Source organism: Oryctolagus cuniculus, chromosome X (assembly GCF_051225735.1).
Source record: "Oryctolagus cuniculus isolate XC-2025 breed Fujian yellow rabbit chromosome X, ASM5122573v1, whole genome shotgun sequence".
Classification (NCBI taxonomy): Eukaryota; Metazoa; Chordata; class Mammalia; order Lagomorpha; family Leporidae; genus Oryctolagus; species Oryctolagus cuniculus.
This window is the reverse complement of record NC_142888.1, coordinates 47,629,078-47,635,968: the sequence shown is the minus strand read 5'-3', so window position 1 is coordinate 47,635,968 and position 6,891 is coordinate 47,629,078. Positions and strand designations below refer to the sequence as shown.

Here is a 6,891-nt window from a genome sequence, read left to right as displayed (position 1 = left end):
ATAAAAAATAAAAAAATGCATTAAGAAAGATCTCAAATCAACACACAAAATTTCCACATAAAGAAACATAAAAGTAAATTAAATCCAAATATAAAAGAAGGAAAGAAAGAATAAAAATTAGTAGAAATTAATGAAATAAGAACCAGCAAATGAATAAAGTGAATTCATACAAGTTGTTTGGAAAGATCAACAAAATTGATAAATCTTTAGCAAGGGTAAATAAAGAAAAAGAGGGAAGATCTAATTGCTACAATTACAAATGAATTTGAAGACATAATCACAGACTTTAAAGAAATTAAAAAGATTATAATATAATACTGTGGACAGTTGTGCACCAAAAATTAGTTAACATAAATTTAATGGACAAATTCCACAAACTACCAAAGTCACTCAAGAAAAAACAGGAAATCTGAGCAGACTTAACAAGTAAAGTGACTAAATTAGTTATCAAAAACAGGGGCCAGCACTGTGGAGCCGTTAATAGCTTGTTAAGCCACTGCCTGTGACACCAGCATCCTGTATGAGTCCCAGCTGCTCCACTTCTGATCCAGGTCCCTGATAATGTGCCTGGAAAAGCAGTGGAAGATGGCCCAAGTGCTTGGGACCCTGCCATCCATTTGGGAGACCTGGATGGACTTCCAAACTCCTGGCTCAAGCCTGGCTCAGGCCCAGCTGTTGCAGCCATTTGGGGAGTGAACCAGCAGATGGAAGATATCTCTATCTTTCTCTCTGTCTTTCCCTCTCTGTAGCTCTGAATTTCAAATAAATAAATAAAAATGAATGAATGAGTGAATGAATGAATAAATAAATAAGTAAAATCTTTTGTTAAAGCCTTAATGCCAACAAAGAAAAGCCCAGGATCACACAGCTTCCCTGGCAATTTCCACCAGATATTTAAAGAATTGATACCAAAACTTTTCAAACCGTTTCAGAAAAACAGGAACACTTCCTAAATCAGCATCAGCGCCACCTGATCCACTTGATACCAAAGCTAGATAAAGTCATAACAAGAAAATTAAAGATCAATACTCTTAATGAATACAGATGAAAACAATCTCAACAAAATACTAGCAAATTGAATCCAGCAGCAATTTAAAAGGAGTATATGCTACCACCAAATGTGATTAATCCCAAAACTGCAAGAGCATTTCCATATATAAACACAATCCATGTAATATGCTACATTAGCATTTCATAAGTGCAACTTTAAATATTTATTTATTTATTCAAAAGAGTTACACAGAGAGAGGAGGCGGGGGGGAAGAGAGAGAAAGAGAGAGAGAGAGAAAGAGAGAGAGAGAGAGAGAGGTCTTTCATCCGCTGGTTGACTCCCCAGTTGGCCACAATGGCTGATCAGAAGCCAGGAGACAGGAGCTTCTTCCAGGTCTCCCATGCAGATGCAGGGGCCCAAGGACTTGGGCCATCTTTTACTGCTTTCTCAGGCCATAGCAGAGAGCTGGATGGGAAGTGGAGCAGCCGGGTCTCAAATTGGTGCCCATATGGGATGCCAGCACTTCAGACCAGGGTGTTAACCTGCTGTGCCACAGCACCGGCCCCATCTTTAGGAATATAGTTATTTTTGCCACCATACCCGCCCTCCCACCCACACTCCCACCACACCTCCTCCTCCCTCTCCCCTTCCCAATCCCATTCTCCATTAAGATTCATTTTCAATTAACATTATACACAGAAGACCAACTCTATACTTAGTAAAGATTTCAACAATTACACACATACACACACAAACTGAGAACTAGTTTTACAGTTAACTCTCATAATACAACTCATTGAGGACAGAGGTCCTGCATGGGGAGTTAGTACACAGTGACTCCTGTTGTTAATTTAACCATTAACACTCTTATGTATGATGTCAGTGATCACCTGAGGCTATTGACATGAGCTGCCTAGGCTATGGAAGCCTTTTGAACCCACAAAATCTGTCAGTATTTAGACAACACCATAAGCAAAGTGGAAGTTTTCTCCTCCCTTTAGAGAAAACTATATCCTTCTTTGATGGACATTTCTTTCCACTGGGGTCTCACTCACAGAGATGCTTCAGGTAGAACAATTTTTGCCACAGTATGTTGGCTTTAAATGCCTGAAATGCTCTCATGGGCTTTTCAGCCAGATGGACCAGGAAGCCCTAAGGGCTGTTTCTGAGGTCAGAGTGTTACTTAAAGTGATTGTCATTCTATGAGGCTGCTGTGTGGACTGCTTCCTATGTTGGAACATTCCTTCCTTTTTAATTCTACCTATTATTATTATCAGACACTTGATCCTATTTATATAATCACCTTAATACTTAATCCTATCTGTATGTTCACTGTAATACTTAATAGGATCACTTTAACAATATGGCATTTTTACCACCCAGCTTAATGGGTTTTGGGGTCTCATGACAAGTTTTTAAACTGAACCTTTAGAAGGTAAGTCCATAGGAATGTATGCAGAACTATACAGCTTTACAGTTCTAAACTTTCTCCTCCCTCTCTTATTCCCACTCATTCTTTTACTGAGATCCATCTTCAGTTGACTTGGCACACATATGATTTACTTTATGTTATGCAAAGAGTTCAACAAATAGTATGAAGAGAATAAATAAACAAGAAAAAGAACCTGTTCCTTGACAGTCAAGACAAGGGCAGCTCAAGTCATCCCTTCTCAAATTGTCAATTTCATTTCTACAGATTTCGTTTTAGATGCTCTATTAATTTCACAAATCAGGGAGAACATATGGTATTTGTCCCTTTAGAACTGGCTTATGTCACTAAGTATGTTTTCCACATTCATCCATTTTGTTGCAAATGACCGAATTTCATTTCATTTTGTGTTACTGCTGTGTAGTATTCCATAGTGTACATATCTCATAATTTCTTTATCCAGTCTTTGGTTGATGGGCATTTAGGTTAACTCAATGTCTTAGCTATTCTAATTGAGCTGCAATAAACATGGGGGTACAGATAACTCTTTAATTTACTGATTTCATTTCCCTTGGGTAAATTCCAAGGAGTGGGATGGCTGGGTTATATGGTAGGGATATATTCATATTTCTGAGGAATTTCCATACTGTCTTCCACATTGGCTTTACCAGTTTACATTCCCATCAACAGTGAATTAGATTACCTTTTTCCCCACATCCTCACCAACATTTGTTGTTTGTTGATTTCTGTATGAAAGTCATTCCAACTGGGGTGAGGTGAAACCTCATTGTGATTTTAATTTGCATTTCCCTGACAGGTAGTATCCTGAATATTTTTTCACATGTCTGTTTTCCATTTGGAGTTCCTCTTTTGAAAAATGTCTGTTTAAGTCCTTAGCCCATCTCTTAACTGAGTTGTTTGTTTCGTGGGGTTTCTTGATCTCTTTGTAGATTCTTGATATTAATCCTTTATCATTTGCATAATTTTCAATAATTTCTCCCATTCTGTCAGCTGTCTCTTCACTTCCTTGTTTCATTTGCCGTACAGAAATGTCTCAGTTTGATGTAATCCCATTTGATCATTTTGTTTTTGATTGCCTGTGCCTCTGGGGTCTTTTCCAAGAGCTCTTTGCGTGTTTCAGTGTCTTGCAGGGTTTACCCAATGTTCTCCAATAATTTGGTGTTGTTGAGTCATAGATTTAGATCTTTAATTCATGTTGAGTGGATATTTGTGTAAGGTGTAGTGTAGGGGTCCAGCTTCATACTTCTGCATGTGAAAATCCAGTTTTCCCAGCACCATTTGTTGAAGAGATTGCCTTTGCTCTGGGGATTGGTTTTAGCTCATTGGTCAAATATAAGCTAGTTGTAGATGCTTGGATTGATTTATGGCATCTCTATTCTTTTCCATTGGTCTATCTATCTATTTTTGTACCAGTACCAGGCTATTTTGATTATAACTGCCCTGTAGTATGTCTTTTGTTTTTGTTTTTGTTTTGCTAGAGTCCTTTTAATATAATTATACAGATTGCCAAATCCAGGAAGAAAAGGCTTATGCATATATAACTTTTCAAGCTAGCATCTGCAAACATAAATAACAATGATCTCGGTTTAAGAAAGCATCAGGATCAGAGCAATTGACTGACGTAGCTTCAATGCTAGGCTTACCAACAGTAAAGTACAGATGAGTTAGCATCCTTGTTCCTCTTCTTACTCTCCTTGTCCAGAGGCATGATGCCAGGAAGTTTCAGTGCAGCTCACTTTCAGCCGCAGGTCATCCTTTTTTAGGTAGCACTTGGTTGCTCTGAATTTTGCTTATAATTACTACATATTTAATCACAGAAGAATTCCTGCAGAGGTGTAGTTCATGGTTGCATACAAGAACAGATTACAGTGTTGAAGTCTAGCACAGATAAAAAAACACAGATGTATAATTTATATAAGACACACACTCATTGTCTCTTAAACTACACATTGATTCCTTATGAACATTATTTTTTTTAAAAAATGAATTAGTGCATCTAGGATAATCAGACACACAATTAGTACAGCCCTGGAAAAGTTTTCAGTGCCAAATACCAGTTGGTCATGAAATGTGAATGAGCTTGAAATTAAAAAAGAAAGAAATGCAAATGAGCTTGAGATACTGTTCATTCCTAGGATTAAACCAAAGGATTGGCTAAAACATTGGAACACCTCTGCTTAAGAAGGCTAGGACCTTGCCTCCCTTCTCACACAACTTAGTTTTGTTTGATCTTATTTATTTTTGCTGGTGTTTGACCGTACATGGCTACAATGGTTTTGATCACTTTGCAAATCAGGAAAGCCAATAATCTAAAACTATTGCAGGATCTTAAGTAGATTGGCTTGTCCATTTCAGGTTGCTAATTGGCAGGCCCCTCTAAGGCCCTTCATTTTTCCTGTGATGCCTCCTGGAACTTTGGTCAGAGGAGTCTGAGCATCATTCCATCTTTTATTTTATTTTATTTTTTTTTATTTATTTATTTATTTTTTTTTTTGACAGGCAGAGTGGACAGTGAGAGAGAGACAGAGAGAAAGGTCTTCCTTTGCCGTTGGTTCACCCTCCAATGGCCGCCGCGGCCGGCGCACTGCGGCCGGCGTACCGCGCTGATCCGATGGCAGGAGCCAGGAGCCAGGTGCTTTTCCTGGTCTCCCATGGGGTGCAGGGCCCAAGCACCTGGGCCATCCTCCACTGCACTCCCTGGCCACAGCAGAGGGCTGGCCTGGAAGAGGGGCAACCGGGACAGAATCCGGCGCCCCGACCGGGACTAGAACCCGGTGTGCCGGCGCCGCTAGGCGGAGGATTAGCCTAGTGAGCCGCGGCGCCGGCCCGCATCATTCCATCTTTTAATCAATGCCTGGCTAAAACCCACCAAAAGAGGTTCTATAGGTCCTCACCAAACCTGAAATTTCCATGAGGATATCTGATCTTTATAGTTCAAGCAGTCAGCCTTGAAGTTAAGCTTTCAGGAGGCAGTTTGGTCCTTATAATCCAAGCATTCAGTGGTTGAGTTAAAACCCAAGCTTGAAGCTGCATATCCCTGGGTGGAAAGAGAAGCTAGGGACTGGTTGAGATGGCTGTAACTGCTTTGGTACCCATGAGACTGAGTGTGGCCCTAGGTCTAGGAAGCTGATGATGCATAGGTGTCAATTAAGATCCACAGTCCATGCCCCCAAAGTAGAAGTTGAGTTAGCATATCCTTGACTATAAACTGAAGCCTTAGTATAGGTCATGGGATAGGACCTCAGCATGCAGGAAGAGGAGGTGGACAAGGAGTCTGACAGTGGGGAGATGGAAGTTGGGCTCCAGATAGACATAGGAGCACTGCTGCTGGCAATGGTTGAAACAGAGGTGCTAGAGGGGGGAGTGATTTGACCTCTTGTTCCACTCTCTGAATTCACTTCCCGAGTTGGAGACAACTTTTGGACAGGTCTCACTTTGTTCTGACTACCATTATGTTTCTGTTGCTGTTGTTGGCAACACTTAGCTCTTTGATTCTTAAACCACACCTGTACCCTGCACTCAGGCAGGTTGATTTTCAGTGCCACCTCCTCTCACATGAAAATATCTGGGTACCAAGTCTTGGCAAGGAGTGCCTCCAGCACATCCAGCTGTGCCCAGTTGAACATGGTCCACTCCCAGCGCTGCTTCCAAGGGGGTAGAAACCCAAGCTCCAAAATCAACCCCCAAACCACAGCGCAAACAAAAATGTCATTCTGGGAATTATTGTGTGCCTCAATACCGCTCCCAAGGCTTAACATTCCAAGGGCTTGTAGTATGTCTTGAATCTGGCATTGTGGTGCCTCTGGCTTTGTATTTTTTGTGTAAGATTGCTTTAGGTATTCGAGGTCTCCTGTGTTTCCATATGAATTTCAGCATCATTTTTTCCACATCTGAGAAGAATGTCTTTGGTATTTTGATTGGTATTGCATCAAATCTGTAAATTGCTTTCAGTAGAATGGACATTTTGATGATGTTGATTCTTCCAATCCAAGCACATGGAAGATTTCTTTTATTTTTTCTATCTTTTTCTATTCCTTTCTTCAGTGTTTTATAATTCTCAACATAGAGATCTTTGACATCCATGGTTAAATTTATTCCAAGGTATTTGATTTTTTTGTAGCTACTATGAATGGGATTGATATTAGAAGCTCAATATTGGCCTTGGCACTGTCTGTGTATACAATGATTGTTGATTTTTGTGTATTGATCTTATATCCTGCTACTTTACCAAACTCTTCTATGAATTTCAATAGTCTCTCAGTGGAGTCTTTTGGATCCCCTATATATAAAATCATGTCTTCTGCAAATAGGGATAATTTGACTTCCTCCACTTCCTCCTTACCAATTTGTATCCCTTTGTTTTCTTTTTCTTACATTATGGCACTGGCTAAAACTTCCAGTACTATGTTGAATAGCAATGGTGAGAGTGGGCATCCCTGTCTGGTACCAG

General features: G+C 40.0%; 1 pseudogene; it reads right to left on the bottom strand.

The window, feature by feature from the left end:
- Positions 1 to 5,331: 5,331 nt before the first annotated feature.
- Positions 5,332 to 6,199, bottom strand: LOC100341563 (homeobox protein OTX2-A pseudogene; annotated as a pseudogene).
- Positions 6,200 to 6,891: the final 692 nt, after the last annotated feature.